Below are 19,141 nucleotides of genomic sequence, written 5' to 3'. Positions count from 1 at the left end.
GAAAATTTACATTTTACCAAAGCAACAGACGGCCTCAATGGAGGGTGGGAAAATTTCCCAGCTAGGCAGCTATCCATGGGCAGCATTTTGACAGTCGGGGCACGAGTTCGCTGGAGGGCAGGAGGGCCGGAGGGAACAGGAAGGTAGCTGCGCTCCAATGGAAATGGAAAAGCCTTCGTTAGCATATCAAAAGGTGTCTCTTGTCAGAGAGCTATCTTGTGTCGGCTGTCGTGTCCAATGTGTGCTGTCCGTGTCTCCACGAGATTGGTACCATGCTACTACCATGACCCACAAATACACTTTGGCGCACGCATCTAACGACGACCCATCGACATCGGCGAAAGATCCCAGCCAGAAGATCGATGGCAATTTGCAATTTGCTAGCTGCAACTGTGGTGCGGCCTGCAGCTTTAATTGGATTCTGGCCCCAGTATCAAATTGACATTTAGCACACAGACTTTGGCTCTAAACCGAAGAGATGCAATGCAATGCAATGCGATCCGATCCGATCCGAAGCGAGGCGATCCTGCGATCCCCATTCCAGGTCCCATCAGAATGCCGCAGTTTTGACCCCAACCTCACGCGTCCATCTGGAAATGGTGGCCCCCATCCCGATGCCAATCGCCAGCCCCCATCCCCATCTCAGCTAGCTTATCGCATTACACTTCTTCGATTGCAATTGCAATTGCAATTGGATGTTGCATTCGATGTTGCTGTTGCATTTGCTGCTGGATGGCGTTAATTTCGTTTTGTGTTCTTTCGATCGCCGCAGTGCCACACATTTAACGGTGCAGCAGCATCGGCAGCAATTGCAAATTGCATTTTTTGCTATTTTACAGCTAATTCGTTCGGTGTACTGGAAAATTTACCACAAACATGTGACATGTCGTGCGATTAAGGTTTTATATGTATTTTAATGGTTCATTGTTACTAAATGAATCTGAATCTCATTCTATGAATAACCCCATTTAATTTTGGGTGTTACTAGAACACACTGCCCCATTTCTCCCAGTGTACTATTCTTTTGGTTCTGCACGTCATCCTCATAAATCTAGTGTTGCCGCTGCATTTCTTGCTGCTGCAATTGTTGCTGCTGCTGCGGATGTTGCTGTTGGACCCTAACACGTGGGCCTATTGCCTATTGAGTACATCGCATAGTTGTGGCCAATTGTCGGCCAAATTGTTGCGGCTTGAACCCCGGAAAATAGCCAATTTGCAGTTGGCCTCTGGGAATGTGCGACCTTGCAATTGCATCAAAGTTTTCGATGATGTCCGGTGATTTTTGTGTGGCGACAATTACGGAAAGTGCGGTGATAGTGGTAATAGAAATGAGGTCTGATTGCCACCAGATTGTCAGATCATTAGATGCAAATCAGTGACCCCATGCAAATTTGTGCTTGGCCTTAGCACCGATCGACCTTGTGGCACTTTCGGCACCATCTTCATCTTCAGCGGCCAAATTGAAGGAGCTGGCTCGAGATTAATAAAGCTCAGCTAACTTGGCCAACAAGCACGATCTGCAAACATAACGGTGCCGAGTGGTGGCCAACAAACCGAGCAAACAAACAAACGCGCCAAAAACCAAAACCGAACTTCTTTTGAGACCGACTTGTTAGTCACTTGTCGGCATGCGGAAGCTGCCCAGCACGACTCCGGCACGGCTTGCCACTCCTACACTCGCCGAAAAGAGATCTTAGTAATCTTGTAATAAAAATGTAGAAGCCACATCGTACATCTGCCCCGTTTTATTCATGTTCTATATACGAAAGATTGTTGGGCACAATAGTTTCAGTAGTAGTTTCCAAAATAGTCGCTTGATTTTGTTTAAGTGTATGGATGCTGGTTGGTGGAACGCCAACGCCGACTTGCCACTGCAACTGGCAACAGCAACTCCTTTTCCACCGCCAGCAGCGAGACGGCAATTTGCCATTTTCGCTGTGTCGGAGGCAGCACTTGAACTGGATTAGTGGCCTGCCCGCCTTGATTTGTGACAAATCTTGATGACGCTGGCTACCACCGAGTGCTCGTTGGCAGCGTGGAGCATGCGGCATGCAACCAGAAGCCACTGGCCAGTAGTCAGTAGCCAGTAGCCAGTAGCCAGTAGATACCAGTAGCTGGAAGCTGGAAGCCATATGTGGACTGACCCAGCAGCAGCAACACCAACTGAACTGAACTGAAACTGCGGAAGATCGTGAGCTGATTTTGTTTCGAGCCTCATTTTTTCGCTTGCCACAAATTTCTCTTTTTCTTGGGGTCAAGTTTGTTGCCGAAGAAGCGTTCTGATTTCCCTCAGTTGCAAGTCGCCAGTTGCAAGTTTGCAAATGCAGCTGCATGCGATTTCTAGCTCGCCGCTGACTAATGAGCTTCCCCATTTTTGCGCGATTCGCTTAATTAAAATCAACATCACAATTAGGCATTTTCGACCCGGGGCACTCTGGTTTACGGGGTCACTTTTCAGCGCGATTTTTCAAACGTGATTATAAATTTGAGAGCAGCACATTTGGTTCTTGGCCATTTGAAGCCGTTTGGCCCAAAAAGCCGGCGAAAACTTAACGACGCCTACACGTGTCAATCGACTAGGTAGGTTATACAACATTCAAATCGATTTGCAACTTTGAGTCATAAAACAAAGAAACAGGTGAATAATCAAGGTACTCGAATGCCCGACGCTCTGGGAATTCAAATGAAATTCAAGCGTAACGAAATTGTTAAGTAACTGCAGTGAAGTTATGTACCATATCTAAATATATAACTATTATTTAAGATGTGTTTGCGAAGAGAGTTACGCCTTCTATACCAGCAAACTGGTTCTAATTATGCCAAAGTCGCCCGAAATGCGTTCAATTTGAATTCGGCCAGGCCAAAAACAGTTAGCCAAATAGACGTAAATACGTGATTGGGGAGTAGATTTGGCAAAAAGTGGATCAATGAGCGCGCGCTTTTGGCGCGTTTTCAAATCGAGACTGCTTAATGTGATTACTCATGGCCATGTAATTTGACATGTGAAGTGCTGGCCAAAATTATTATTAGAGCCAGGGGATGCTACCAAAGACAGGCATGGGAATGGCCCGGATGCGACTCTATTTCGCCAGCGATCAGTGATGTCATGGAGCCGATCTCGCATTGTTTTGCGACTACCGACCGATCTGCAAGTCAGCATCGATCATTCCCAGTGACTCATTGGCCAGTTGGATAATTACAAATGCCCAGGGCGAACTTGCGTAAAGTCGATGCATGGAATATGTCCCCTTCCCCCCTCTCCTTCAACGAAGTGGAGGAAAAAACAACCAAGTCTGGAGTTCTGGAGCTGTGGAGTTGTGGGCCTCATCCTTGGTCTTGGCCGCTTCGAGGAATTCACTTGACTTGGCCAGTCTAATGCTGCCAACCAGGAAATGCCAATCAATGAGGAATACATGCGTTGTCCGCCGATAGAGAGCTGGAGTTGGACTCGGAGCTGGAGCTCTGGAGCTCTGAAGCTCTGGAGTCGCTGTCCCTGTCCCTGTCTGTGTCGCTGCCTCGACAAAACAAATAAATTAAAAATTGCATTAAAATGTAGAAAATGAAAAACGTTGCCTTTTCCAGCTGATTTCAGGTAGGCAGACAGGCGGAGTACCACCACCACCGCCAGTACCAGCTCCACCAGGTGGAGAGGATGGGGATGGAGCTGGGGATGGGCCCGGGTTCAAGCCACATAGCATATGGGGGATATGGCATAGCTGTGCTGTCAACTTGAAATCGCACGTTTTCCTACGCGCTACAAAGTCGCGTCGCGATCGCCGATCGAGGAGAGCTTTGGAGCTTCGAGTTGGACAGGGCAAAATGTGCTAAAATATGCGCAAACAGCCGAACGGCAAGGGAAGCGTCTTGTGGTCTTAACCTGGCCCAGACCAGACGAGAACCGACCTGGCCAGACCAAGCAGCATAAAGTCATGGCACTCACACTGCAGCTGCAAACTGCAAACTGCAAATCCGCCGAGCTGAAACTCGAAGAAGAACCAATGCCGCCGACGCCGCCGCATATGAGTGAGTGTTTTAAATCATGCTGCCTGCCAAAGTCATGATTCATATACCGTTAGCTGCTCATTTCCACACAAATAAATCCCGAAAAGCACATCCCCGGTTCTGGCCAGGCCAAAAGGCGATACCCGGCCCATTCCCACTTGATAGTCGGGATAGGCCATCGAACGGCGCCCCAAGCGCAGTCTGCAATCGGGATTGGAATCGGTATTGGTATCTTGGGGATCTGCTAAGGTGCTATGACCAATTTCACAGGTGCTCCAGGCCAGCCAAGATGCGATATATCAGTGGTAGCGAAGGAGTGGGAAGCTTGAGAGCATTCAAGGCCCCCATGAAAGATAAAATTGTGCCCTTTCTTCGCATTTTCCTAACATTTCTACACGTGCATTCGTATAATTAAAATGATGTACCGTCATTAAGAGATGAACGTGAGATTTGGACCAGCAGAAAACCATGCTCATTGAGAAAACAAATTTGCCCCGGCAATTTCACTTTTATTTGGCCAGGTTCAGTCCAGTTTATTTGCCCCCCCGGACAAAGGAAAGTGTTCTCATCGAGCGATGAGATATAAAAACCTATTAAGAGACCGCCATGGAAAGTGGTTGTCTCGGTAAAAGTTATGAAGGTGTGCTGTGCTGGGCCTTAGTTTACTTATATATATATATTCTGGTTCCTTTATGTAGTCTATCCAGATTCTACTATAGTAGCTCAGCGGCGGTTAATGCACTTTACACTTTGGCTACCCCATCATAAAGTAAACTAACTTCCGAGAATGTTCCAAAAAAAAGAATGAGTGACCAAATAAGAGATGAAATGAAATTGAATTTCATGGCTGGTCAACTTGGCTATTACGCTGGCAGAAGAATCAGCCAGTGGGGGGCTATTAAACCCCCAACCAGTTTTTATTCTTATTAACAGAGGCGGGTTCTTAGAACCGACCGCCACTGCGAGGCATTTCGGGTAAGAGTTTCCGCATTATGATGTTCGTATAAATATAAATACTTGCCATAACACTTGACGGCATGGCATGAGATGGTATGGGTATTGGTATGGGTATGGTATGGTATGGAATGGATTGGAATGAGTGTGCCATCGAGCACACGTATGCCCAATTAGAAGCGCCCACAGCGGACTCTGCCCGGCTGATAAACGATCTTAACCAGCCACTCGAAAAAAAATCATCCTAAATTAGAGAAATCCCCCCCTTATTATTAGCCAGAAAAATCATTCTGTGGAGCCAAAAAAAAAAAATATATAAAAACGAAGCCTTGTATAAATGGATAGAATCTAAAGTGGACAGAATGCAATGAACCCATACTTATTTTTTCTCAAATTTTCCAGAGGGGGTGCGATGAAGTGCACCCCGAAATGTGGGAAATACGACGACGAGAAGAAATTTATATTTCAAAATTCTTAACTCAATTTATTAGCGCCTGCAAATTGGCTTCAAATTGATTTTGGCATCGCGGGCAAGCTTTCAACCCCACGAAATTCTAGATAATTGCATGAGCCAAAATAAATTGACTGCTCGATATATGGATTTTTATTCGCCGCGATGTGAGTGCACAATAAATTATGCAGCGGCATTTAAAACACGAATTTCAACTTTGCCATCAATTTCATGGCCATTGTTTGGCCAACAGCAAGTGTCACACCACAAAAGCCGCTGACCTGTCCACTCGGAAATGGCAAAACATTTATTTTGCATTTCAATTAGAAGCCATCGTATTGTTTTCGTTCTCCATTCAAGCTGTACGAATAGCTCAAACTGGGCTTAAAGCCGACTGAAATGGCAGAAAAAAAAAGGGTTGCAAAAGGCCAAAAGGATGGGGCTTGTGGCACTTGAAGGCAATGAAGTCAAGTGGCAGAGGCAAAACAATGCAGAAGCGTTGGAATTTCCCCGCACAAGGATATGCCGGGATACAAGGATGTGGCGGATGGGATAGTCGACCTGTGTACCCGTATCCTCTTCAATAATGAGCGCCATGTCTAAGGATGAAAGCACTGGTGTATTGCCTCATCAGGAGAACTCAAAGCCCATGTGCCCGACTTGTGTCTGTTGTCGAGGCACGCACCTTACTCCTGGCCACCCAGGACACACAGCTCCTCCTGTGCGGTACCGAGCTGCTCTGATTGCTTTCCAGCTGCATAAATTAGATGGCTAGCAGCTCTGGCCGCCCCTTTTTCTGCAGCTTTTTCCCTTCCCATTCTTTTACATACTGCTTCATTTCGCGACTCAATTTGCTGACTTTTATTGTTTCAGCGCCGAACGAATGCACTGCTAAATTATTTATTTATGCAAATTGAAGCAGTTAAGCAGCGCAGCGGAACAAAAAGTGCAGCCATTTGTTTGCCTTCCAATTTATCATTGCATACTTCTGCGCGCCGACAGACTGACGTCTCAATTACCTGGTGCCCATCCGGATTCTTGGATAAATTGTCATCCGGATTGGAGTTTACATACCTGAAAGCAGACAGAGAGTGGGGAAATCGATTAGCCAAGCTGTGATGGATCATTAGAACCCACAATCGATCGCAATCGGTGTGTGTGTGTGTTGGAATGTAAATCGGAAGAAAACAAGAGTCAAGAAAGACCACGAATTTGGGTCACTGAGCAGCCAGCTAGACACGAAAGCCCCCCCAAAAAACCAGATCTGTATCTGTAGTATTCAAAGTATCTACATGTGTCAGACCATCAGAAATGCGACAACTCGCGTGCTGTCGTCATCGAAAGGGTGGGCAAACTGTTTATTATTCGGATGTTTCTCGTTTAATTGAACTGATTTATATTTATTCGCGCGTTTTATTCTGTCTGACTAAGCCGAGTGAAATTCGTAAATGATCGTACTGATTAAAGCACACATACAATTTCTACAGAAAGCTGATGATTCGGAATTTATATAGCAGTGACCACAATAAAAATCCCGAAAGAAGCTTCCAGCTCATTAGGGATTTCAGCCAGCTTCTATGCGAACCGCAATAAGAAATCAGCAGAGGCCATAATGAGCCCAGTTTTGTAGACCATTCGAGCGATCAATCTCCATATCATCGCTCGATTCTCACATCCATTTTCATTTGCAATATTTTGCCGCCTTGAAACGTAACTGTATTTCTTTTATGGCTTACTTACTTACCACTTATCCCCCTTCAAATACAATGAAAATTAATTTCATTCACGAATATCAGCAACATCTTCGCGTCACCACCGCTATCTAGTTTTCTGTCCAAGAGCCGCGGGGCTCACAACTAGTTTTTTTCTTTTTGTATACTATATGTATATATATATATTTTTTTTTTTTGGGATTTTTGCTTTTGGCCAGCCGATTTCTTTTGGCCATTCAAACGCAGGCGACAACGACTTTTCGCATATTTTCTCACAAAAGAAAGGAATTTCTTCGATCTGCGACCAGAAAGAGTAGAAGAAATGGTCGAACTTGATTTGCCTATTTCGGGTTTTAGGTTTCTCGATTTTTCGTTTCTGGCCTTAGGGTAATTGAATTAATTTATTGGCTTTGGGCCCTGATATTTGCCGGCGCACCGTTGGCTTAATTGTGCTGGCCAACATAAACAGTTAAGTTTTTTGATGTTTGGTAGACCCGTTTGCACACCAATAATAACCAATAACCAGAGAAAAACATATTTAATTTGTGCAGTAGTTTTGGCCATCGTGCGCGTTGACACCTTGACCGCATTGAATTTGTGGGCTCTACTTTGCTTTTGGCCTCATTGGCCATTATGCTCGCCATTTGAAATTGAATCAAATTATGTTTCTAGAGCTCTAAGAGCCATGCCAAAATGCCTGTCAGGGCTTTTATTTTCTTGCCGCGCCAGTCGCTCTAATGGACTTCGGAATGGCTTTAATGACGGGCCAGGAACTCGCCCCCATCCTGTGGCCAAAAATTGAATGGCCACTTGCATTAACACCCCGCGAAATGACCATTAACAGCCACTTGCCAAATGCATTTTGCGGCTGATAATAGGCATTACGCATACGCCAGGTGGGCTTGCTGGTCTGGTGCTGCTCTAGCAACTCCAATGGGAATGGCCAATGGAATCTATGTCGCCATTTGGTTCCACTCGTTCCGCACACTTTTTCTTTCTACCATCCGACACTTTCTTTGGCTATTGAACTCGAAACCATCGGTGGCTGCAAACCAGATCGCAGCCGCTTCAGACAGAAACTTCCGAGACTTCAGCAAAATCCAGCGGCAACAACAATTTGGGTTAGAGAAATTCGCGCCCCACCACGACACACTTTAGAGTCGGAGTTCTTGCCACAAGTTCCCTGGTTCTAGACCACGATTTAACCTTGGATACACGGCTACTTGGCTGCTTGGCTACTTGGCCATTTTGCTACTTGGCTACTTGGCTACTTGGGCGTAATGCGAGACAAGTGTCGTCGCTTAGTCGTAATGTGCTTAGTTGCGCTTACTTTCTTTGGGCCCATAGAAACACGTTGGAAAATACACAGAGTCACAATGCTAATGCCGCACATAAACCGATTTACTCAATTAAACTTTAAAATCACAAGAAATCGCTGGCGGGAATGATGTTCAGTTTGGTTTTGGTTTGGTTCGGTTTGGTTTCGTTTTGTTTCTTTCAAGTGTCTTTGAAATGCGCAGAAATGGTGCCCAAGGTGAAAATAGGCGAAAAATTGCCAGCGTCACAATTTAATTTGTTCGATCTCTTGAACATGCAGCTTTGGTTATCTCAAGTCGATAGATAATATTTCAAAACGGCTAATGGATTGATTTATGGCTATGATTCAGAGGCAAAGAAAAAACCATTAAGCTACACATTTGTCGTTTGTCTAATTTTAAATCTTAACTAACTCACAAAGGTCTTTAAAATTTGAGAGAAACTATACATCTATACTACAGATCTATGATTAAGAATCAGAAACTTTCATACGTGTGACATAATTTCTGCACCTTTAAAGCCATAAAGCCTCTCACAAATCCCATGATATTGGCCATCGACAGGGACTGATTTTGTGTGTTATGGGTTCAGAGACACCGTCGTAATCGGATTAACTGATAACCGAGTGTGACAGTCACGCCGGAGCGGCTTGCATCCGGCAGATACGTATAGCACGAGATATTCGCACCAGATGCCAGATACTAGATACGAGATGCATGACCCGGCCTCGGCTCATTAGGCTTTCGCACAGCTTTTCACTCAATTAGCGCAGCATATCATTTGCATACACTGGGTCTAATTAAATTATGCGATGTGATGTGACGTGGTGTTCCTCCTCCTGTCACGATGGCTTCCCTACCGGCTCTTTTCTGTTTCTGGCCACGGTTGTGGTCCATCGCCACTTGCCTAACGGCGAAATGGAAGCCTTAACAATGGGACATTAGCCTGGGCCAGCCTATCATTATGTAATTTGTCGGATTCTCGACGGCTCCTTTCTTTGGTATGTGATCTTGTGATGTTCTTATACCATATTATGATATTCTGGTGTGCTGATGTCAGAGCCCGCATCATAACTTAAAATAGTAGCTTCATGGCAGCCAATTAAATATTTTAAAGACTTTTTTTTTCTGCGCATTTCGGCAGAACGCGGAGGGAGCTGTCCTCCGCAGTTGCTTTAATCTTTCTTTCCAAGATACGAAAATTAAAATAAATTAACATAAAAGTCGAAGAGACCAAGAAGCCGAATAAAGTTTCAGCCACTTGGCTGGCTGCAGCGTCTTTTAATTGTTATGATAATGCCGCCCAACTCAGTACAAGCATGTATGTGTGTAAAAATCGCAAAGAAAGCGTCTAAACAATAGACCAGGAACTATTGCGATATTGAAAGTGACTATGGAAAGTCGCAGATCTGCTACAGTTCATCAAACCCGCAGGTGGATAAAGTTACGCATACGCAACGTTAGACGGCGATAAGCTCGTAAACTTCGCAAACTGTCGAACTTTGCGATTCGCTCCCCTGAGTGATGGAGTTCTAACAAAGTTTTGTGCCTATCTATCTTTCTATTTTAGCCCCAAGCAGCGGAAGTTCGCCACACTAAAGACTCCTATTCTTATTCAATCCTCAACCGCAGTCGCAACCACACGTCTTAAAGTGCCCTAAGTCGAGGCATTTATGTCATTATAGCCACTGCCTGACTCCACTATACTCTATACACGATATATATTTATATATAAGGGTAGACATTTCAGGCATTTTTAATTAAAATGCTGCAGCAGATGTGCCGTGGAATCTGGAAAAAAGCTGAAACCACAGAATGAAATCGGATTGGGATTGGGAATGGGGCAGCCGCAATAACAACTACAACTAGACTCCGTTTCCGATATCCGTATTGGCCATGTTTCCTGTTGGCTCATCAATAAATCTGTATTCCTGCTGGCGCCGCTGCAGACAAAACCCAATGTCAAAATTTGCTCTGCCCCCTCAGCTCCATGCCCCCTTTTTGGAAATTGTCTATAAATCACACTATTTCCGACCAGGACACCCAACAAAAAAAAAAAAAAGGAGACACAACCAAACACCTGCTGCTCCTGCCCTGAATATGTGGATGCAGGATGCCCTGGAGTCCAGTCATGGTCAGGGCCCTTCAAATGTCAGGCTCAAACGCTCTGGCCAGCTGCCAATGAAATCTCTGGCCAACCAAATAGCACTCAAATTCATTTCAGGTTGCAAATGTTTGCCAGCCAGTGGAACCAAAAAAAACGAAATGGGAGTGGGTACGATGGTCACATATTGCGGCAGCGTTTTATTTGCATTTTTTATTGGGCCCCCGGCCAAAGGAGCCGGGATTCGGGCAGCAGGAGCAGCAGCTATGGAACAGTGTTCAAACCAGGACCAGGACCTAGAACAGTGCACTTGTAACTACTATAAATATATCGTTTTGGCTTTTATTTCATGGGGAATGTGGGGGGTGGTGTTGGAGCCTTTTTCATGGCGGGTCTCGTCGGGCTCGTTGTTCGGCCATAGTTTGTATTATTTATGGCTAACTAAAAGCTTTTACATTCGGGCTATTTTAGTTTTTACGAGTTTGACAAATGTCGACGCTGCTTTGGCCTGTTGGCCATTTAAAGCTGCGCGCCAGTTGGTGTGGGCATAAATTCTAATTAGAGCTGCTCTCTCTGGAAATTTTCGGCCGGCAGGCAGGCTTTTCATAAATTATGCCAAAGCACACGGTGGAAATGTTCATTGAAATTCATTTGAACAAGTAACAATGAGAATTTCTAAGAAATTATTATGTGGAACTATACCTAAGGTTTTTGATTCTACAAACGTTCTAGAAGTAACTCTTTCTGGTGAGCGAAATAGAATCATCAGAGAAATCTCCATTTACCTAAGCCATAGTTTCATTAAAAATTCATTTCTTTAAGTCTTTCTTTTTAAATCAGGATCCTCGAAATAACATATTTCTGCCTGTGCATGCGGCAACTATTTGCACAATGGCCGTGGCCAAGAGACCAAAAGGCCAAAAGGCAGTCTGGGCCGTGGCGCGTGGCAGTTACGTTAGCGGTGCAGTGGTGCATTGGTGCGGTGGTGCAGCCAGTTGTGGATGAATGAGCCAGCCACCGACTGAATGGCAGCAATTTGCACCAGCAGCCGTCGAGCCGAACCGAACCTCTTTTTTTTATGAATGAATAACTTTGAGGCCGTTTTAACGCCTGGCTGACTTTCGCTTTAATTTTGTTGTAAGCAAATTAATTTTTATTAATTGGCAGCCGTAAAGATTAAAGCGGCTTATGCAGCCGCTTCACTGCAGTGACCCCTTCCCCCGCCGGCCAGGCACACTTTAAAAATGGCCTTAATGGGAGGTCTGGTTTTTGCCCTACAAAGAGTTGACACCCCAGTTCGATGGGACTTCTCGATTGGGTGGTAAGAACCCGAACCCAATGGGGGAAAATGTCGCGGAAATGAATAATTATTATTGAATCGGACTTTAAGCAATTGCGCAACGCGTCACACATGTGCATAACACCGGTTTAAATGGCCCGTAAATTAATTATTATTAGCCATAGAAGTTGGCTTTGCATTTATTTTAATTTACAGAAGCTATGCTGGAGCTATTCATCTCAGGAAATAATAATTGAAAATTTTTATTGCATAAAATCAACAAGTCTTGGGAAAAGTTCTACAGATTTCATTTAAATATATCTTTAAATTGAATTGAAAATAAATGGAATAATTTTCTTGATTCCAAAAAGGCTTTCACTTGATTACTTAGAATGTGAAAAAATTAAATAATAAATTGAATTCTTAGATTTTGAATTAAAGAAATTAAAATATATTTTTTGTGCTGAATTTTTTTTTTTTGTTTCTAAGCACTTTAAATCATTTCAAAATTTAAAATAAAAGTAGTATTGAAAATATTTCATCACAGTTAACCACTTAAAACTTCTCGAACTTCTTGAATCTTCTGAACCATCAAACACCACAATGTCCTTTTCGAAGGACTCGCGCTGCTCGAATCGAAACTCACCTTTTTCACGCAAGTAACAGAACGGATTTCGTCGTTTAGAACTCAGCGAAGAATTCTGGGGGATCACTAGCCACTTTCTTTCTGCTTTCGATTTGTATCTTTGATTTGTATCTCACAGAGTTAAAAGATCCTTTAAATCGCTTTTACACTTAGCTCAACATTTCGCGCACTTCATGGGTTTGTTCAACTCGATGTTTTGTTCACTTGACAGTTTTAGCTGCGATGCTTGTTGGTTTTTATATTTCTTTAGGGCAAAGGTAATCCACTGGAGGTAAAAGGCAAAAGAATGGTTTTGGCCAACTGAGGATGGTGATGTTCTCTGTTGGCGGTTCGTTTCGGCTGCTTGGGGCACCACCAAGATACAACCGCTTCATAAAATTCAAAGAGACTGGACCCAATAGCTTCTCGCTGCTTATTTATATAGCCTACGTAGCGCGGCGGTTTTTTTCCCTCTTTTTTTTTTTGTATTTTAAATCAAAGGTATGAGCTGCGGTGGCAGCGACGCTGGCAGCGACGCGGTCAGCGGCAGCAAAAGCAACAACTTGCAGCGAAGAGAGAGAGCGCCTAAGAACCCCAAACCCCAAATACAAACACACTCAAATGCTGTGCGAGCAAAGGCAAAGGCAAAAGCAAAGGCAAAAGCAAAAGCAAAAACTGCTCATCAATTGGATCTCACTACGCCGCGGTCGACGTCGCCGGCGCTGCTGCAGCGCAGTTGCGTTTGCTTCGAAGCCGGCTTCGGCGACGCCAAAAGCTCGGCTCACACGCTCTGCAGCTCGGCAAGTTCTTGGTCTTCGGTTGGCAACTTCGTGGTCGCGGTCTTGGCCATGGCCAAAACGGGCAGAAGAAGAATTGGCCAAGACGACGACGACGACGAAGATGATGATGATGATGATGATGCTGTTGTAGTGGATGCTGCTGCTTTTGCTGCTGCTGCTGCTGCTGCTCTTGCCGCTTCAGTCAGTCAGTTGGCCATCAAGCGGCTCTTTGCGGTTTGGTTTGGGCCAAGAGTGGAAAAAACGTGAAGTAAAGAAAAACACAGTCTGAAGGAACCCAGTCAAAATGCAAAGTACAGGTGTTGACTTCTAATTAAACAAGGGGCGACAAATATGGTTTGGATTTTACTGCTTTGGACCAACCGGTTCTTTGGTCTTAACTACAACTACAAATAGACAGACAAAAAAAAGTGCGTAACTCCCCGTCTGCGTAGTATTGACCTTTTCTATAATTAAAGCCAGTTAATTGTTTCTTGCTTTTCGCATTTCTTGGCTTTGACTTGCGAAATTCCTTTGTTCGGTTCAATTAATTATTTAATTACTCGACGCCAAGTTGGCAATTTCGCACTTGGCTTTGTCTCGTCTCCCCGCATTTTACTTCTATTTTACTTTGATGTTTTTTTTTTTTTTTTGTCCAATATATAAGTTGCAAGTCGCGCGCGCGCTCTCCTCACTCACTCACTCACTAAGCTTAACCACTTTGCACGCGATAGTATAAGATGGCCAAAAGCGAGTACGAGTTCTACCAACCGTTTGAACTGGGGAATTTGGCTTGTTTCCGAGCCGGTGGCACGTCCATTACACGACGCGCACGTTTCGCTAATGAACTGAACATTTCCGCTTTGCCGGCATCCTTTGGCCGCGCTCAGCATCTTGGTCCTTTTGGTCAGGAGGCTGGCCAGATTTCCGCCACTGCGCCGGCGCGTGTCGAACATTTGAGCGTGGAATTTGTCGCATTGCCACCATGGAACAGCAATCAACACAGCAACAACAACAGAAACTACAGCCACACCAAGGGGCAGCATCTCCGAAAGTGGCATAAAGAAAAGCCGGGAACAAAAACCACCCGCTCCCGGTGGTCGGTCGAAGTGCTGTCCAATACCAATCGCATTCGGAGCACTCAAAGAAATGTCGTGCAAACGGGGGTTATCATTCAATTATAATTAATTGCATTACAAGTACAGAGATCTTCAACTTTATTTGTAATTTATCATGGTGGAAAAATGTGTACTACAATCTAGATCATATATAATACCTATAATAATATAATAATGTTAAAGCAACTTAATTGCGTTCCCTATAGTTTCTTAGGTTTAATTCTGAATTTCTTTTGAATAGTTGTATAGACTTTTTTCTCAGTGCACAGAAGGCAATCCCGACTACGTGTTGCCAACTTTTGTCGATTGTCGCCTGTTATTGTTGTTGCTGCTGCTGCGTGGTGTGTGCGCTTGTGTTTGTTTTGCTTGTGTGTTTGTTGCCATTTGTTGTTGTGTTTGCTCTGCTTGTGACTGCAGTTGTTGTTGTTGCTGCTGCTGATGCTGCTGGGATGTTGCCGCTGTTTCTGATGTTCCTGCCGTCTCGTTGTCGTGAAATATTTTTGGCATTTTCGCTTTATACGTGCAAATTTAATGGCAATTGGTGCGAAATGCCGGACATGCAAAGCCTTTTTTTTTTTGTGAGGCCAAGAGGAGTTGGCTGGAATGACAGGCGACGTCCAGGGGGGCAGTGGGTGGTTCTTGGAGGTTGGGAGGTCACCAGGGGGCCATAGTGGCATTGTGGGTGGTACAGCTTCAATTGTACAGGGTGCAAAGGCAACCAGTAACTTGGTTCATTCTTCGACTTCGAGTTCTTTGTGCGCTCATTTCAACATATTTTATTTAGTATATTTCAGAGAAAGAGCTGCTTGGAAAAATTACCGAATGCTGTTTGGGGTTTTTTCTTTGCTGTTCGTGAATCATGATTCATATATAGAATACCTGTCGCCCCTCATGAGTGCCATTAAAATCGTTAACCATTAAGGCTGAGTATTGAATTGAAAGAGGATTTAAATCAACTGGCGATGAACTCACTTTTTGGGGCTTCCTTGGCATTCAATTAACCACACCCTGTTTATTTTTCTTATTTTGTAGCGGGACCAAACGCAGAGGCGACCCTCGCTAAGTGCCATTCATCAGGACCACAAAACCAGACCAAAAAACCAGGACAACTCAGTGCAAACGCTTGAGTAAATAAATAGCCAGCGACAGTTTTCGATGGCCGGCCAAAGTCCAGTAGGAGTGACTCGTTCGGGGGCAAATGCCAAGCGACAACGTCGACTGATTTCCATTGTGTGATGTGACAGGTGTCACGGCGCGTGGACAGGTGGGTGGACAGGAAACCAGGAGGAGCTGGGAGAAAAACAGGATCTCTGACCGGAGCCAAGACCAGTGGAGTCGAATGTCGCGAGCGGCGAGCGAAGAGGCTTCATGACCAATTAGCCTTGTTAGCGGGATGAGCTGCGGGCATTGGGCCATGCCACGCCATGCGGCAGTAACGGTATCCGTATCTGTATCTGTATCTGTATCTGGCCAACAAGAATTTCAGAACTTCAGAATGCCAGCGAACTGACACTCCACGCACGCCTGAGTTCAATTGATTTAACATGAAAGTGTAGCTCGGTAAATTGATTTCCAGAAAATGTTTAACTTCGCCATGGCCAATTTCGCTGGACTTTGTTATTGTCTTCTCGACCATCAAAGTTTTACGCTGTTGCCACGTTAGCGGGGGATGGGGCTTTTAGTGCTGATGTTGCCAGCCAACGTTTGGCCAAGTGGCTCACTGGAAATAGCCAGCAATTATAGCAATTTAAGCTTTAAGACCATTTAAACGGGGAGCAAACAATTTAAACTTGTAATACTGATTCAAGGAGCTTACACGCATTTAATAAATACTTTATTAACAATAAAAGTATTTTGTAAATGTGATCAATTCTGATTGCCGTAATCATAAGTGTTATAATGAAATTCTATGTTCCTTTTGAGTCAAAAGTTTTTAGTTTCCGGTTCTTGACCTTTCGAGCATACCTTTTAGCCAAAATTAGGGAAGCTGACAACCCTGGTGGTCCATTCAAACCGTGCCTAGACATCTCTATACTCTCTATACGGTATTCATTCGGTTATACATATGCAGACCCCCCAGCACTTTGTCTTCGTCTAGTAGACTGCGTATCAGTACAAGTATCTGTAGCTGACCGTAACGAATTGCGTCTGTTTTAGTTGTTTGTTGTGTTGTGCTTGCCAAAAATGTTATAAAGTATCTTCGGCTGGCGTTCTATTTTGGCGAATATCTGCAGCCCAACTCGAATGAATCCCGTTTGCAACCCTCGAAAAACCGAGAATCGAGAACTGAGCACTGAGAACCGAGAACGGATAGCAGTCGTCGCCTTCCAGCGAGGGTGATGACTGATGATGCTGGCGCGACTCCGCGTCCTCCGACCTCCTTTCTTTCAACATGGTCCTGCAAAGTAGTCTGCGTATCCTGCTTTTTTGTTATCTACTTTCCGGGCGCTTTAAAAGTTCATTTGCACCGCCGTCCGCCGTCGCATTCTGTGGGCAAATTAAATAATAGGCTTACGGTGGCTTAGTGTCGCAATTGTTGCTGGCATCGCATTTAGCATGCCATAAAGGCAAACATTTTTAATAATATTTATTGCCGGGCCATTCATGTGTCTTTAATGTGCCCCAGACAAGAACGCAGCTCGTGCATAACAAGCGGCTTGTCATTCTTTTAGCCAAGTTAGTAGTCGAACGCCAAGCTCCAAGCTCCTTCGTCGTGTTGCCTAAACCACGCTCATCTAACTTGGCCTACGCCAGCTGCATTGTGAATGAGCCACCATCTAGCGCCTATGCGAATTCAATCAAGTCATCAGTCGCCTGACCCTCGCCCCCATATCATGGTGCCCTAAAGTCCAGCTTACAGACCAGACCCTTAAAGTATCCCACAACCCCGATAGTTGGCCCCAGTTTATTCGTGTTTTGGAGCGTTCAACTCTTAAAATCAAACACAAGGTTCATGAAAGAAGGAATTTTCTTTGAAAATTCTGATTTTAATTCGAAATACATCTTCTAGATATAATAACTCTTCAATCCAACATGGCCCCATTTTCAATTGCTGAAGGTATTATTAAGGTATTCCTTAAATGATCTGGCTGAAAACTAACAATGTTCTTACGTGATCAGCTCCAGATTGGCCACTATAAGGAACCCCCAGACGCTGGTAGGCAATTATGGTTAAGTGTTGGTGCCTTTCCCATGGCTGAGTACACGAAATGCCATTCATGAATCATTCTGGCTACCTATGGAAAATCAATCGGTTTTCGCAATGATTGCTTGTTTTGGCGCCACGTTCCTGTGCTTCTTGGCCAGCTTTTGTTGTTGGCGCCTTGAATGTGCAACGAATTAGCAAAAGTGATCGGATAAGCGAAATACAAATTGCAAATTGCAACTGCAACAGTAGCAGTTGCAAAAACAGCCAATATGCCAGTTGCATATGCAATGAGCTAAGCTCAGTCAGCTCTGCCGTTTTAATGAATGGCTCGGCCAAGTAAGTTCGAGATCTACTCAGCTCAGCCACAGGACTTGGCCCTGAAGTCGGCGCCAGGAAAATCCTCCTCATGCATATGCAGGGCCATATATCATTCCGCACATATGCATATGCAAATACCATTTGTCACACAGTCAGCTCGCCTGGTTCTGGCTTTCTGTTCTCGGATTGGGCAGTTAGTTAATGTTGCTTTTGGGCCAGTTAAAATGGCACCAAGCCTTGCCCTGCAAAGCACAATTTTTAAGTGTCCGATTTTACTGGAGTTTAACGAAATTAAATAAGCCTTTTTATGGTGCATAAATCCACAGATTGCCGTCGGCCAAACACGGTGATGACGACAAAGTTAAGTTAAACATCAGCTACGGCATTAGCTACACGCAGAAAAAGGGATTTAACTCAAATAAATACATATATAAATTAGTAATTTAAACTTGGCAAAACTCAAAATATGAAACATTTCAAAATCTTGTGTTAGGTTAACTTAATTAATAAGCAAAAACAAGATAGCCAAACTATAATATATGAATTTATCTCTGTGCAGCGCTGTAGCTTCATGAAATTAGCATCTTTGATTTGAGAATATCCAGCGTATTCCGTATTCCGATGTCCGAGTATTTGGACTGGAGTTGACCCAATTAGTTTGGGTGAGTAACTCATAAAACCGACATGCGATTGCTTATCAGCACCACGACCCTTTGGGTTTTTGGTCTCTGGTATTTGCTTTCTCTTGGACTCGAATTTGGCGTGGCTTCTTTGGAGTTCGGATTGGGATTGGGTTTGGGATTGAGATTGGAATTGGAGCATTCACACACAGATAGAGATACGCTAGCATCTTCCAGTGCGATTCTTTTAAGCCGCAATAAGTTTGTTGGCCATTGTTTGCCAACTGGGTGTGGGATGTGCGATGACCTGGGGAGGGGTCCAAATTGGAAGCCTGGAGAAGGGATGATGACAAGTGTGGCAATCGCAGCGAAAACTGCGGAAATTGCTAGAATAAACAGAGTCAGAACGACAAAATAGAATAATTTCTGACACTATTTGATAATCTTTAATAAGATTCTCACGCTTTTTTACACGGCTCGTTGACTCGCAGTTCGAGTTAGATGCCAAAGCCCAGATAAACACCAGCGAAGTGTTAAAGCCCATCAGTGAAGTGAAAAAGCTGGTAACAAATAAAAAGAAAAAAACCGAAATTAATATAAATGCCATTCGGCACGTTTCAGTTTTCAGCTCAAAGAAATCAAAAAATGTAATGAAAGCGCAACAATTACTTCGCTTTTTTGGGGGTCAAATGCAAATTGCAACATATCTGTGACAGCT

At 44.2% G+C, this 19,141-nt stretch overlaps 1 protein-coding gene across 2 annotated transcripts in view; it reads right to left on the bottom strand.

The window, feature by feature from the left end:
* The window catches only part of tnc (tenectin), a 38,484-nt gene extending 24,420 nt beyond the window's left edge, over positions 1–14,064 (bottom strand). Inside the window, exons 1-2 of one of the 2 annotated variants that reach the window (NM_001260371.1) lie at positions 13,991–14,064; positions 12,465–12,689 (exon numbers count right to left, since the gene is read on the bottom strand). The gene's annotated coding sequence lies outside the window, so the exon portion shown is untranslated. Of the gene's footprint in view, positions 1–12,464; positions 12,858–13,990 lie in introns of those variants that run through there. The other variant, NM_143061.3, reaches the window with a different exon arrangement.
* Positions 14,065–19,141: the final 5,077 nt, after the last annotated feature.

This window comes from Drosophila melanogaster, chromosome 3R, assembly GCF_000001215.4.
Source record: "Drosophila melanogaster chromosome 3R".
NCBI classification, from domain to species: Eukaryota; Metazoa; Arthropoda; class Insecta; order Diptera; family Drosophilidae; genus Drosophila; species Drosophila melanogaster.
The sequence above is the reverse complement of the archived record's forward strand: the minus strand, read 5'-3'. Positions and strand labels throughout refer to the sequence as shown.